The sequence below is a fragment of the Gossypium hirsutum genome, chromosome A07 (genome assembly GCF_007990345.1).
Source record: "Gossypium hirsutum isolate 1008001.06 chromosome A07, Gossypium_hirsutum_v2.1, whole genome shotgun sequence".
NCBI lineage: Eukaryota > Viridiplantae > Streptophyta > Magnoliopsida > Malvales > Malvaceae > Gossypium > Gossypium hirsutum.
Genome location: NC_053430.1, coordinates 7,379,140 through 7,395,834, shown reverse-complemented (window position 1 = coordinate 7,395,834; position 16,695 = coordinate 7,379,140). Strand labels below are relative to the sequence as shown.

The 16,695-nt window shown below is 36.2% G+C and overlaps 1 non-coding gene across 1 annotated transcript; it reads left to right on the top strand.

Moving 5' to 3' along the window:
* Positions 1-10,663: 10,663 nt before the first annotated feature.
* Positions 10,664-10,770, top strand: LOC121204011 (small nucleolar RNA R71). The gene has a single exon (XR_005898939.1). It is a non-coding gene; the product is annotated as a small nucleolar RNA R71 (small nucleolar RNA).
* The last annotated feature ends 5,925 nt before the right edge of the window (positions 10,771-16,695 follow it).

The window sequence follows — 16,695 nt, the reverse complement described above, 5'->3', positions numbered from 1 at the left end:
GAGATCTTCAGTCTTGATGATGAATCCAGCTTCTGAGATGGATCAATCAGCTTCATTGGGGTAATTCCTTACCCCTTCTCTATCTCCCATTTTTCTCCTCTTTTAGGGTGTATATATAGGCTTTGGAATGCCTAGAAGCCCTCTAAAGTGGCCTTTTTCGAATTAGACTTAACTTGGGCTCGACAAGGACACGCCCGTGTGCCACGCCAGTGTGTGTCGTGCTCCAATTCTGCCAGATTGAGACGGCCGTGTGGTCTACCCGTGTGAGGAGGTCTAGGCCGTGTTGATTTCGTACTTTGGCCTATTTTCTCTGTTTTTGGCCCGTTTCTCAATCCTTTCGCTCTCTTATGCTCTCCTAAGTGTAAAATATGAAATTAAAGCATTAGGAGCATCAAATTCACTAATTCTAATGGAAAATCATCCATAAAATGCGTTAAACATGGGGGAAAAATATGTATAAATTACGATTTATCAATATGCGTTTTTTTTAAACATAAGAATAATATTTGAAAATACATAATAAGAAATAATTTAGCAACTGGAATGAAAGAAAAAGAAATGGGTAACTAATCAAATTAAATCTCGATAAAAAAAAGGAGTCAATAAAAAGGTAAAAATTTTTAAAGAATCAAAAAGGGTTAAGTTATGGGTTAATATTAAGGGAAGGATTCAAGAAATAATAGTTAAGGCTCAAAGGGGTTCACTAGGGGTCAATTATGTGGGTAGGCTTTTTATGGGGTAGATGGGTTAAAACCTATGTGCCTTTATCATTTTCATATATCAAATCAAATGTGTGGTCTCGACATGTATAATCAATGCAAGTTCTAAATAACAAATCAATGTTGACACACTCATAACCAATAAAATCAGTGAGCAAGAAAGATATATGCTCTAAAAGGCTTAAAATCTCATGAAAATTATGGGTATTTGATGTCAATCCTGTAAATTCAAAACTTCAAGATAAAACCTCAATTCAAGGAAACAACTTAGCAATTTTGTTTCTCAAAAGTCAACTCATCATGCTTGATTCCCTAATGTCTTAAAGTTTAAACAATTAATGCACAATTACCTATGGTTTAATTCAAAACATATCAATAAAAATCATAGATCAATCAGAATTTACTCTAATAATGATATGAGAAAATTATTTAAGAACAAGATAAAAATTCAGGGATTTTCTGATAATCACATAAATAGCCTCCCCACACTTAAGGTGTACATTGCCCTCAATGTACAGAGATAGATAATAGCAATATAAGTATAAGATTATTGGAGAGGGAAAGAATCAAAATTGCCCTAAATTTGGACGTAATCCTTGAAAGAGCGGAAACAGGTTTAGAAGCATTGAAAGTGATGTATATGTGACATGTAGATAGAGGTGAAGGTGGTGGTAGAGGTTGGGTTCCACAATGACAGTGCCCAGTGAAGAGGTTATCCTGGTGGTCGATGTCGTGGTGGCTATGGTCGTGGTCGATGTCGTGGTCGAGCAGGACATGGCAGTCGTGGATGATTGTATGTGTATGCCTTAGTAGTACCTATTGAATGAACCTTTTGAAACTGCGATGCCATCGATAATATTTAAGGGATTTATATGTATATGGTTATTAGGGTTAGTAATAATGAAATAACTAGATAAAATAAAACTCAAATTATACTAATAAAAGTCTTGTAAGTAATTGATAATGAAAGTGCAAAAGAAATGCCAAAATAAAAATAAAATAAAAAGAAAAGCAATTTAAAAATTAGATGGACTTAATAGTCCTCGTCGACAGCTGGATCGTAAGGTGGTGATGCTAGAGGCGATATGTGAAAATGTTGGTAGATTTGTTGTAGTGTCGCCTCGATGCTGTTGAATCGCTGAGTGCAATATTGCTTAAAGCGATGAAGGTGATCAAAAACTTCAGATATTGAAGTAGCCGCATGAACTGGTCGGTGACTCGGTGGTGGCGGTGAAGGTGGGTCCTCCTAAAATACAGGGATATCATCAGAAATATCCTCGACGTCATCCTCATCGGTAGCTCTTACAAGTCGGTACTGAGGAGGGTCGAACCCACGACGATGCTCAATCATTCGCATAAGGAGCATACTTTGGATTCCCTGTAGGGATATCTGACCAATAAGAGTGAGCGATGAAGACTACGCCACTGTATTCAGGAGCTCAAAATATCGTGCTAAATGAGTCACATATGGCCCGATGCTGATGACTCCCTTTCTGTGTCGTTCTGTCTGGTGGCGGAAAGCAAGAGCAACAAAGTATGCAAGATCAAAAGTGTGCCTATGGCTCATGCTCCATAGAAAGTATGCATCGTGAGTGTTGACGACGCCAGTGCTATCTCGCATCCCATTTAATGTGTATGCCAAAATGGCATGTAAATAGCGCAGAGCTGAAGGTAGAGCCGATGCCTTCGATCAGCTAGAATCATAAATGGCTATAGCGGGGTGGAGGTCGACCCAACACGACGCAGGTGAACGATGATTGTGGCGGTTGAGGTGGGGGAAATGGTCGGTCCTATAAACTCGTCTGTATAGAACCCCAAGGCCATGCCAAACTCTGGTACACTAAGCTGACGTACGAGGCCACCAAGGCAGAATTGAACTGTTCCTAAGTCGTCATGTTCGGCCATCACTATCTGTAATTGGTACGTCGAGCCGAGTTCCACGGTGAATTCCAAATATGTTGGCTCAACGATGTCGAAGAACCTATCTCACGGAGCTGTGGCGAGGAGGGCTAGTATCGATTCGGCTAGTTGGACCTTCTCTAGTGCGGCCCAATCAATGCAACGTCCCACACTAGAGGTCGGGTACGTAGAATCTGAAATAGTTCTTCTTGGAACCTTGGTGGGAATTGGAGGAATGGATGCCGTACTTCGGTGGTGGGACCTGAGGAAGATGTTGCTCTTTTTCATTTTTTCGAGGTAGGAACCGCAGCTTTCTTGCCTTTTGGGTTTGTCATGATGTCTGCAATGAAAAGACTAAATTATTAATAAAAATAATCCCTAAAAATAGCATGGATAAATACCCAAGCATGTTGAAACTAAATAGAGATATTTCATAGGGATCACGGACTAAAGGAAGAACGTACTGAAAAATAACCAAATCCCAATTAACAAATATATCAAATTATCATTAGCAATAGGAATATGAGAATAGTGCTAAAAGAAATATCTAGTGAATAACATAGACAAATTATATTGGACATAAAAGTAGTAAATTGGTGAAGAACAATGCACATGAGATGATAATATGGAATATGGTGTGGGTAAAGCATGAAGACACAAGAATGAATGAATGTATCATAATGCATAGGGTTAGCCCGAATAAAATAGTAAAAAAAATAGTCAAATTAGAAGTGTGAAGATTAATAAAAAATAGTCAAATAAAACAAGAAATAACATAAAATTAGTAAAAGACATGAAGATAATGGAGAGGAAAGAATGGAAAAATGCAATAGTGCTTGATGGTGCTCGGTGTACTCGCGGAGGGAGTAGGTTGGCGGTTTGTGGTGGTTGGAGGGATGGAGAGAGAAGGTTGGTCGTCGAAAGAGTGGAGGAGGAGTGTATGCGGAGGGTTGAAAGGGGGAAGTGGCCGATAACGATTTGTAGTGGTCGGAGGGTGGGGGAAATGAGGAAGAGGGGAAGAAGATGAATAGTAAAAAGAAAGGGCTTAAATTAGGAAGGGGAAATTAGGGTTAGGGATTAGGTTTAAAATGAGAGCCACGGTCAGTGAGCCCCGTGCTGGGCCATACGGCAGTGGCACACGCCCGTGTGGTGTGTCCTTAGCCCATGTTTTTCGTGAAATCGTAATCAGGCTCTCACACGGGTCCTTCGACACGCTCGTGTTTCCAGCCCGTGTTGTTCACTCGGCAGCGTCGCACGGTCGTGTGCGTGTTCGTTCGCTTCTCCCACGCCCGTATTAGATCATCCACGCCCGTGTTACTAGTTTAGGCTTAGGGGTTGATGTTTCAAGTTAGTGTCGCACATGGCCTGAGGACACATCCGTGTCCCTAGGCCGTGTGACCCACACGGCCACATCATATTGTCATGTGGTGCTCCATTCGTTTCTTCTACGCTCGTGTCCCATCCAACACGCCTGTGTCCATTAGTCAGGATTGTGCACGACCCTTAAGCACGGCCATGGCTTTCACCCGTGTTCTATCCTGACTTCATTTATTATTTCAATTTTTGGGCAAGTCCTCACACGGCCCTACGCACACCCGTGTCTCAGACCGTGTGGCGCACACGGCAGCCTCGCACGACCGTGGTATTTTATCGTAAGTCGTGTCTTTACTAAATTTTTGTGAAAATTTAGATGCAGTTTTTCCACGGTCTGGGACATGCTGCGTCCCTTAACCGTGGGTTTCACACGGCCGTATCACACGGTCGTGGCTCATTTATCGCAACTCGTATGCCTTTGTTCTGGAAAAATGTAAGTCCTGTTTCAGCACGGCCTTGGCTATGCCCGTGGGTCCAAGCCGTGTTCAATACTGTCGATCATCTCATTAAAGTGCTCAAGGTTTACACGGTTCCAAGCATGCCCTTGTCTCCACCCTTGGGTGACACATGGCCTAGGATATGCCCGTGGGTCCAGGCCGTGTTCACCCCTGTCAAATTTCAAAATTACCTGCAGTTGAACTATGAATAGTTAAAGAAAAATTAAACCTATTTAGTGAGGTTAGTGCTTGGGTTGCCTCCCAAGAAGCGCTTATTTAAAGTCTAAGCTCGACTTTACCCTGTGAAATATTTAGGCAGGTTCGTGGAGCCGTAGCTCCTCTCTATTATCCTTAAAGTCCTCACCGTAATAAAATTTAAGACGATGTTCATTTACCTTGAAGGTGCCGTGAGTTGGATGACTTACCTCTACTGTGCCATATGGAAAAACAGCTTGGACGATGAATGGACCTGACCATCATGATTTTAGCTTCCCAGGAAACAATTTAAGCCTTGAGTTGTATAGCAAGACAAGATCTCCAGCTTCAAATTGCTTGTTTTGCTTTAATCGGGCATCATGGCGGCCTTTCATGGCTTCCTTGTATAGGCGTGAATTCTCATATGCATTAGTTCGCCACTCATCTAACTCGTTCAACTGCATCAACTTATTTTCACCTGCAAGTTTGAGATCAAAGTTTAGAAACTTTATAGCCCAGAATGCCTTGTGTTCTAACTCAAGCGGTAGATGACAACTTTTTCCATAAATAAGTCTGTAAGGGGATGTTCCTATGGGGGTCTTAAAAGTAGTTCTATAAGCCCATAAAGCATCATCTACTTTCATCGCCCAATCCTTCCTGTTTGATTCTACTGTCTTTTCTAGGATACGTTTAAGCTCTTGGTTTGCTACTTCGACTTGTCCACTAGTTTGAGGATGGTAAGGGGTAGTTGTTCTGTGGTGAACTCTGTATTTCTTAAGGATTTTATCAAATTGGGCGTTACAAAAATGAGTACCCCTATCACTGATAATTGCTCTGGGTGTTCCAAATCGAGAGAAACGTTTCTTAAGGAATCGTACTACCACTCTAGCATCATTAGTAGGTAAGGCTTGGGCTTCTACCCATTTATTCATATAATCAACGGCTACTAATATGTATTTATTCCCAAATGAGTTGGGAAATGGACCCATGAAATCAATATCTTATATATCAAATATTTCATATGAGAGCATATACGTTTGGGGCATTTCGTCACGTTTAGAGATATTAATTGTTCATTGGCATTTATCGCAAGTAGCAACATACCTGTTGGAGTCCTTAAATAGAGTAAGCCAATAAAAACCTGAATCGAGTGTTTTGTGTGCGATCTTAGTTCCACTGTAATGTCCTCCAGCCGGTCTTGAGTGGCAATGTTCCTATATTTTAAATGTTTCTGACCTTGTAACGCATCTCCTAATGACTTGATCTGTATATATGAGGAAGAGAAAAAGGGTCTTCTCAAAAGTAGTTTTTCACATCAGTAAAGAATTGCTTCTTTTGCTGATGTGTCAACCCTTTTGGGATAACGTTAGCGGCTAAAAAATTCACAATGTCTGCAAACCAATGTACTTCAGAATCAGATATAGCAAAGAATTGTTCTTCAGGGAACAAATCATTTATTTCAAATTTATCTAGCTTTTTGGTACTTAAATTTTCAAGCTTGGAAAGATGATCAGCCGCGAGATTTTCAGCTCTTTTCTTATCCTGAATCTCCAAGTCAAATTCCTGCAATAACAGAATCCATCGAATGAGTCGAGGTTTTGCATCAGTCTTAGTTAAAAGGTAACGAATAGCAGAATGGTCAGTATAAACGACAACTCTAGACAATATTAGGTATGGCCTAAATTTATCGAATGCAAAAACCATAGCTAGCACCTCTTTCTCCGTGGTGGCGTAGTTTTTCTTGTGCGACTGTCAAAGTTTTGCTAGCATAATAGATAGGTTGAAAATGATTGTCTCTTCGCTGTCCCAAAACTGCACCTATTGCAAAATCACTCGCATCGCACATTAGTTCGAAAGGTAAATTTCAATCAAGTGCGATTATAATTGGAGCATTAATCAATTTATCCTTTAAAGTATTAAATGCTTCTAAACATTCCTGATCGAAATTAAAGGGTACATCTTTTTCTAGTAATTTAGTCAAAGGCTTAGCTATTTTAGAAAAGTCCTTAATACATCTTCTATAAATCCCAACATGTCCTAAAAAGCTTCTAATAGCCTTAGCCAAACTAGGGGGATGTAGTTTTTCAATGGTTTCAATTTTAGATTTATCAACCTCAATCCATTTACTAGAAATTTTATGTCCTAACACAATACCTTCTTGAACCATAAAGTGACATTTTTCCCAGTTAAGCATGGTACGTGATATTCGCGATAGGTTTTAAAAATTTATAAATGAATCGTTCTTGAGACTAACTTATGATCACGATTAAGGCAAGTGTACCTATCGAACAGTAGTATAGTTCAGCAAGATTGGATTGTCGAACCCAAAGGAACCACGAGTACTAGTAATTACTATCTTTTTATTATCTAGCCTAAAAATTAAGAGGTTTGGTTATCTAAACTAATTACTAAACTAAGAATGCACAGAGAGAAATTGGGAAAAAGCTTTTGGGAAAATTCAATTGATTAAGACAATACCTAAGGAAAAATCCACCTAGACTTCACTTGTTGTTTGACTCTGAATCAGACGATTTATTCATTTGACTTGATCCGTAGAAATCCTTAAGTTATATTATTATCTCTCTCGAGACTAATAACGTCTAACCCTAGGTTGAATAATTGAAATCTCTTTCTAATTAACACCCTAGAATTGCATTAACTCGATTTATGGATTTTCTTATTAGGTTTCACCCTAATCCGGCAAAATCTTGTCACCCTATCTCGAGGCGCGCAATCAACTCCGCTTAATTATGACAATTTTACTCTTACACAGGGTTTATTCCTCCTCTGAATAAAATCATTAACTTGAATCAATATCCTAGAATATCAAAACAAGAATTAAGAACACATAACTAAAAACAAGTCAAATATTTATCATACAATTCAGATGATAATAACAAGATCTGTTTTAGGTTTCATTCCCCTTAGGTATTTAGGGGGGTTTAGTTCATGATTATAAAAAAAACATCTCAAAAGCATAAAGATAACAAAACATAAGAAAACCCAAAACTCCTGAAGGAACTTGAATGGAGATCTACAGTTTTGATGATGAATCTGGCTTCTAAGATGGATCAATTAGCTTTCCTTGAGTAATTCCTTGCTTCCTACTCTGCATCCCCCTTCTAAGTGCCTCCTCAGGTGTTTAAATAGGCATTTTCCGAATAGGGTCATACTTGGGCTCGACAGGGACACGCCCGTGTGCGATTACTCCAGCCCGTGGTCAAGACTGTTGAACAGGCATGGACGTGTAGTCTACCCGTGTAAGTCGTGCTTTGATCCTGCCATAGGGACACGGCTGTGTGACACGCCAGTGTGAGGAAGTCCAAGCCATGTTGATTTCTCACATAGGTCTATTTTCTCCGTTTTTGGCCCGTTTCTCATTCTTTTTACTCTCATATGCTCACCTAAGTATAAAACATGAAATTAAATTATTAGGAGCATCAAATTCACCAAATCTAAAATATGTATAAATTATGGTTTATCAAAGCACAAGGTTCGTTTCCTCACATCTCATTAAAACTCGTTTTAAATTTTTAAGGAAAAGATGGAAAGAGTTACCGAATACCGAGAAATCATCCATAAATACCTCCATGATGTCTTCAACGAATTCGTCAAAAATGGCCATCATGCAGCACTGAAAAGTAGTAGGAGCATTACATAATCTAAAAGGCATTCTACGATAAGCAAACATACCGTATGAAGATGTAAATTTCGTCTTTTCTTTATCTTCAGGAGCTATTGGGATTTGAAAATAACTAGAGAGTCCGTCTAAAAAACAGTAGTACATATGCCCTGATAATCTTTCCAACATTTGGTCAATGAATGGCAGGGGGAAGTGATCTTTTCTTGTAGCATCATTTAGCTTCCTATAGTCAATACAAACTCTCCAACCCGTGACTGTCCTTATTTGGATTAATTCATTCTTCTCATTGGCTACAACAGTCATGCCTCCTTTTTTAGGAACAACCTGCACTGGACTTACCCAAGAACTGTCAGAAATAGGATAAATAATTCCAGCATCTAGGAGTTTAATTACCTCAACTTTAACAACTTCTTTATGTTGGGCTTCAGTCATCTTTGATCTTGCACACATGGCTTCTATTCATCTTCCATTAAAATTTTGTGGGTGCAAAAAGAAGGGTTGATCCCTTTAATGTCAGAAAGTTTCCAAACTATGGCCCTTTTATTCTTTATTAATACTTGGAGTAATTCTTCTTTCTTCTTGGGTTGTAAGTTAGAAGCAATAACCACTAGTAATGTAGAAATATTTCCAAGGAATACGTATTCCAAGTGATTTGGCAATTGTTTAAGTTTCAGTTTAGGAGGTTCTTCAATAGAGGGTTTTTCCTTAAGTTCATCGTTTGCCTTAATACCCTCATATTCCACTTCTCTTGGGAAGGGTTTATTGGAATTTAGTTCAGCTTTTATCTTACCTATCTCAGAATTATCATCATCTACCTCCTCTCTTTGAGTAAGACACAGTTCCAACGTGTCCTTATGTACAATTTCCTGAAAAGAATCTTGAGTAACATGATCAATAGAGTCAATAAAATAACATGAGACATCCTGTTCCCTAGAAAATCTCATGACATCATAAATTTTAAAAATAATCTCCTCGTCACCTACTCTAAGTACTAGTTTACCATCACCCACATCAATAACAACCCTAGTGGTGGCTAAAAATGGACGACCTAAGATTAAAGGCACTTCAACATCTGCATCCATGTCAAGCACAACGAAATCAACAGGGAATGTAAATTTATCTACTTTTACAAGTACGTCCTCTGTAATTCCCCTAGGATATTTAACAGATCTATCAGCTAGTTGAATACTCATCCTAGTGGGTTTAGGTTCCCCAAGACCAAGTTGTTTAAACATTTTATATGCCATCAAATTAATGCTAGCGCCTACATCAGCTAGTGCCTTATCAACATTCAAACTTCCAATTAAGCAGGGAATAGTAAAACTTCCTGAATCTTTCAGTTTGGTTGGCAATTTATTTTGGAGTATAGCTGAGCACTTCTCGTTAAGTTCCACTATAGATAAGTCCTCAAACTTCCTTTTATTTGTTAGAAGCTCTTTTAAAAATTTTGCATATATAGGCATCAGCGATATAGCTTCAACAAAAGGTAAGTTAATATGCAGTTGTTTAAAAAGTTCAAAAAATTTACCGAATTGTGCATATTCTTTTGGCATTGGATTCACATTGTTTTCGAGTTTTCCTTCCTCTCCTTCGGTTCTGTCAAGTTCTTATGGTGGCTTCTTTCAGATTCAGCTAACACTTTCCCACTCCTTAGTGTAACTGCTTTCACATGCTCTTTTGGATTGGGTTCAGTGTTACTAGGTAGACTTCCTGGTGATTTCTCTGAAATCATCTTAGCCAATTGTCCAATTTGATTCTCGAGCCCTTGGATCGATCCTTGCTGATTTTTAAGTGCAGTTTCAGTGTTATGAAAACGGGTTTCCGCTACTGAAATAAATTTTCTCATCATCTCCTCAAGGTTCGGCTTTTTCTCTTGCTGTTAAGGTTGTTGTTGGAAGCCTGGAGGGGGTAGTGGTCTCTGATTCCCTTGGCCTCCCCATGAGAAATTTGGGTGGTTCCTTCAACCTGCACTGTAAGTATTACTATAAGAATTATTTTAAGGTCGAGGATTATTACCCATATAATTCATTTGTTCGTTCTCCATGTTGTGGCCATAGGGTGGGTATTCTGAATTACTTGTTCCACCTCCACTTGCATCGCACTGCATTACTGGATGAACCTATGAAGAACCAAGTAAACCATCAATTTTTCTATTCAAAAGTTCTACCTAATTAGAGAGCATAGTAACTGAATCGATGTTAAAAACGCTGGTCGCTTTCGTCGACTTTGTCCTCATGACTTGCCACTGATAATTATTCAATGACATCTCTTCTATAAATTCATAGGCCTCTTCAAGTGTCTTATTATTAATAGTCCCACCAGCAGCTACGTCAATCATCTGTCTAGTCAAAGAATTCAGGCCGTTGTAAAAAGTTTGAACCTGTAGCCAAAGTGGTAGCCCATGGCAAGGGCATCTTCTCAATAGATCCTTATATCTCTCCCATGCATCATGAAGTGTTTCTAAATCCATCTGTACAAAAGAAGAAATATCATTCCTTAGTTTAGCTATTTTAGCCGGCGGGAAATATTTAAGCAATAACTTTTCGGTCATTTGTTCCCAAGTGATGATTGATCCTCGTGGTAATGAGTTCAACCACTGTTTAGCCTTATTCCTCAATGAAAGGGAAATAACCGAAGGTGAATGGTATCGTCAGAAACGCCATTGATCTTAAATGTGTCATAGAATTCCAGAAAGTTTGCTAAATAAGTGTTTGGATCCTCGTCCTGCAAACCATCAAACTGAACAAACTGTTGTATCATTTTAATCGTGTTAGGTTTCAGTTCAATATTATTTGCAGCAATAGCAGGTCTAACTATACTCGATTCAGCTCCTGTTAAACTAGGTTTCACATAAACATACATAGTATGAGGAGTAGGATTCTGATTTACTGGGTCTGCAATAGCCACAGGAGGTAACTGATTATTTTGATTATCAGTCATCTTCTCAGTTGTGGTTTGAATATCGTCCTCTTGTCCTTCCTCTATGTATCATAGGCTTTGCCTTATTTTTTTTTGGCCTCTGTAAGTTGTGCTTTTGATCTCACTATCAAAAGTAGAGGTCCTGACGGGTTTCTTCTAGTCATAAACTATAAAAGCCTGCCAGAAGTAAATAAAAGAAATATTTAGTAATTTAAACAAAAAAATTAAATTGTAATAAAAATAAAAAATGGCTAAAGTAATAAAAATTAAGCGTTTCTAATATCTTAGTCCGCGGCAACGGCGCCAAAAACTTGATGGTCGTTAAACTAACTATAAATTCGACTAAGGCAAGCACACCTATCGAATAGTAGTATAGTTCTGGTGAGATCGAAAATATCGTATCCACGAGGACTAAAAGTACTAGTAATTACTATCTTTTTATTATCTAGTCTAAGAATTAAAGGGTGTTTTTAAACTAAACTAATTTTCTAATTTAACTAAGATTACGACAGAGATGAAAGTTGGAAAATACTTTAGAAAAACCAATAGAGAAGACAATACCCAAGGAAGAATCCACCTAGACTTCACTTATTACTTCTGAATTAGACAATTTATTCACTTAACTTAATCCGTAGAAATACCTAATTTATGTTAATATCTCTCTCGAGATTAAGAACAACTGACTTTTAGGTTGATTAATTGAAATCTTTTTCTAATTAAAACCTCTATTGTCGCATTAACTCGATCTCTGGATTCCCTTATTAGATTTGACTCTAATCCGGCAGATTTATGTCGTCCTATCTCTAGGATTGCATTCAACTCCGCTTAATTATGAATGATCTACTCTTAAACAGGGACTTTTGCTCCACTGAATAAGCACATCAAAACCTGAATTAATACTTTGGAATATTAAAACAAGAATTAAGAACTCACAATTAAGAATAAGAATAAGTTTTTATCATATAATTCAAATAGTAATAAGATTCGTCATAGGGTTCATCTCCCTTAAGTATTTAGTGAGTTTAGTTCATAATAATAATGGAAAACATCTCAAAGTTTGGAAAACAACAAAACATAAAGAAACCCAAAGAACTTCTAGGAAATTGGATGGAAATCTTCAGTCTTGATGTAGATCCTGGCTCTGAAGTGATTCCGATGGCTGTTCTTGAGTATTTTCTGCCTTCAACTCTGTGTGTCCCTTCTAATCCTCTTCTAGGGTGTTTATATAGACTTTGGAATGCTTCAAAACTCTCAAAAGTGCCCTTTTCCGAATAGAACTAGGCTTGGGCTCGGCAAGGACACGGCCTTGTGCCACGCCCGTGTGAAGGTGCTCAGGCCGTGTGCAATACTGAGTTAGTTCTTATTCGACACGGCCATGACACACGGGTGTGTAGTCTACCCGTGTGTCATACACGGGCATGTGGATTACCTGTGTGGAAGTGCCTATGCCGTGTGCAACACTGATTTAGGCCCAATTTGTCTGTTTTTGGCCCGTTTCTTGCTGTTTTTGCTATTCTAAGCTCTCCTGAGTATAAAACATGAAATTAAAGGATTAGGAGCATCGAATTCAATAAAACCAAAGAGAAATAATCCATAAATATGTCAAGCATGGGGTAAAAATATGTATATGTTACGATTTATCAGTCATTTTGGTCTCAATTATTTTTTTTATATTTTTATAGCCCTTAATTTTTAAATTGAGTCAAATCACATTTTTTCAGACGGAAAAATTTTAAAGGCATGTGACAATCCGTTTATATTGTTGGCAACATAAACTATATGACCAGATCTTATGTTATATTTCTAACACCCCCAAAATCTTGATATTAGTTTTCGTGTCGAATCGAGATAACTTTAGTATTTTTATTGGCCATGGACTTATTTAAACAAAAGGATAAGTTTTCGCTGCTATTTTTTTTAGCCTTAATGGCTATATTTTTTTTTATTTTTAACATCTCTGTTGTTTACCAAGTTTGTTGGTTTATCTGATCATTTGGTTTTGTATCCTTTAAATATTGAAGGTGTAATAGAGGGTTCAATCTCTTCAAGCTGGAAAAGCCAAGGCTTAGCACTTCTTCAAGTGGAATGTTATTTAATGTTGCATTCCATGGTCATTTATCTTAGTCGGAACTTGAATTTGGTGTTATTGAAACAGGGTTTTGTAACTACCTTGTGTATTAGCTTCTTTAACCATGATTGTTAATTATTACATGTTTTGTAGCTTTTTTTTATAATTGGCCGAGTTAATATAGATCAGATGAGCTGTGAGGTAGATTGCTCATTTATTTAAACATAATATTTAAATTCTAAATTTAAATTCATTAATTTTTATATTTAGTTTTAAATTTAAAATTTTAATAGAAAATTTATTAATTTAATTAATATTTTTTATCCTTAAAAGTATATAGTTTAAAGTTTAAATTTCAAAAATAAAATAAAATATAATATTTATTATAGAAATAAGTATTATTTAATTAAAATATTTTTTTAAAGTCATGTTCTTTAGCGGCGTTTTTGGGAAAAGCGCCGCTAAAGGTCTGTTTTATAGTGGCGTTTTTGGGAAAAGCGCCACTAAAGGTCTGTTCTATAGCAGCGTTTGTGGGAAAAGTGCCGCTAAAGATCATGTTCTATAGCTACATTTGTGGGAAAGCGCCGCTAAAGGTCATGTTCTACAACGGTTTTTGTGGGAAAAGTGTTGCTAAAGGTCTTATTCTATAGCAGCGTTTGTGGGAAAAACGCCACTAAAGGTCTTGTTCTATAGTGGCGTAGGTCATGTTCTATAGCGCCGTTTGTGGGAAAAATACCGCTAAAGGTCTTGTTCTATAACGTCGTTTGTGGAAAAGGGCCGCTAAAGGTCATGTTCTATAGCGGTATTTGTGAAAAAAGCGCCACTAAAGGTTATGTTCTATAGCGGCATTTTTCTATATAAACGTCGCAAAGTTTTGCGCCATTAGCTATAGCGGCATTTTGTGCGGCGCTTATCAAAAAGCCGCAATTAATTTTTGCGGTGCTCCTAAAAAAACGCCGCTAAAGTCTATTTTGTGTTTGAATTTTTAATTTAATTTCAAGACTAAATTGAAATTTGATTTGATTTTATAGATTAAATTGAATTTTCAACAATTAGTGGGAGATTAAACTTGTAATTAACCTTTTTTTTCAATTGTGGGATAAAAGAAGAGTTATTGTTATTATTATAGTTTAATTAGATAATAATTTTCATTCTGTTAAGATTTTAACTAGAGATATTTTTAAGATAATTAGACTTTTATTTCAATTATGAGTTTAGATCTTATTTAACTTAGATTATTTTGATTTACTGAAAGTATTTGATAATTAGAAGTAGAATTCAATTAGGAGTCTTTGATGTGTGTTGAATTCACTAAAAATAAATTTATACGTCTAAACTTGAATTCAAATTTGTAGTATAGGGAGTAGATTGATTCCACAACGACTAAAATATTTAAATCTACAACTCGTCACAACCAAGAAGTGTCATAAATAGTTTTTATGCCCACAAATTGTACCAATCTATACAAAATAGAAGGAGAGTTAAATCTGAGTATCAACAAATAACAGAAATTAAATAGAAAAATAAAATGTGAAAAACAAAATAAAATATGAATAAAACTAATAAGACGAAAACCCTAGCTTCAGGTGTGATTTTGACTCCGACTTCAAATTGATCTCGAACAATAGATTTTCTCATCATTCAATAAGTCGGTTATAGTGATCGAGGAACAACCTCAAACAACCAGCCCTTTCGTATGTAAATTAACTATGAGAATAACCTGACCGCTACCAAATGTGCAAACGTTTGGACTGAAAATATTGTAAAAGAAAGATATGAAATTAAAGTAGCAGTATCTACAAGTATACGAGTCAAGTTGTAATATAGTATTTTACAAAGGAGTATAAAAAGTACTCCGAGGATTGTACCTAAAGGATGATGGATTAAACTTAATATTATCTTCTAAAGTAATATGTCTAAATAATAATAACTAAAAAAATATATTACGACAAATAACAATAAAATCTAAAATCATAAAATAAACTAAATTGATTGAAAAGAAATTAACAATTAACGAAATCTTGAATAACAAGCAGAAGATTAACTTGTTTCAGTGCTTGTAATTAACTTCAAAACTCGAGTTTTAATGAATTAGCTAATAACTAACAAATTATTACCTTTCAACCTCTAAATGATTACTTAACTATTAAAATATCTTTTGACCTTGTAGTTTAAAATCGGGATAAATTATGAGGTGCTCAGTAGACTTATCCTTTCGGCCTATCTACCTAGATTACTTTTTAGGGTCGTCAACCTTAGGGTTTAAGCATGCACAATTTAAGCCAACTAATTCTAAGATAAACCTTCGTTCTCCCATTATTTACTTCCTCATCCGCTCGTTAATCTTATTAATATAATTAGCTACTCATGAATCAAATACCCTTTTCCTTAGAAATAATTTAATCATGAAAAATACACAAATTAAACTAAAACACAAGGAAAAGAAAAATCGATCTGTTGAGAGATTGAATGTGCTTAGTTGCATAAAATCCTTTAAAGCTAGCAAGATATCAACGATTGCAAGAGAAAAGTAAAAGAAAAATAGTAAATAATAAAATAATAAAATAAAAAAGGCTTGGTCTCAAATCAAATCCAAATCAGAAACAAGATAATAAATTGTTTTAAAGCTTAAATAAAAACGTAATTAAAAACTAAATTTAATGTTTAAACCTAACTAATGGCCTCCAAGTCGCCTCCCATAGCTCAACCTAAGCTATGTTATTTATAGGCAAAGTTAACAGCCTAATTAGGTCAATTATAAGCCTTAAATCTTATAAATATTGATTGTACGGACAAAAACACCCTTAATTAATTTTTTACCCTCGCCAATGCTATGTCGCTACAGACAACTTTGAACTTCAAGTTTGGAGTAGGTTCTACGTTGCGACCTGGTTGTCATTTGTTAGGCCTGAATATAGGTGTCTTACGCACTCAATTAAGCTCATTAAAACTATTTAAGGTTCGTATTGGCCCAATAGATCAACTAACACAAAATTATTGTGTAAAAACACTTATTTTGCAAGAAATTAAATATGAGCTAATAAAACTGAAAATTCATAAAAACAATGTAAAATAAAACCAAATTCGTTAGATGTTGAAAAGTAGCAAAAAGTTTTGCCCCAAATAAATTTAAACTAATCCTAAATAATCTCTTAAAAAGATATTTTTTTTGAAATAGAACAAAAAATAAAAATTAATTAAAAATATTCTAAAATGTAAGAGTCTTGTATGTTAGCTCTCATGCCAAATATTTCATGCACTCCATTTTTAATTTGTTTTCCTATACATTGGATAATTATTAAAATAAATTCTAAAAATATGTCAATTCAGCGCATTATCAGTTCTCAATGAACAAATTTCTCAATTCAGCGCATTATCAGTTCTCAATGAACAAATTCCCCTTTTCTTTTCCTTTGCAGTCCAAATCTTGCTTCAACTTTG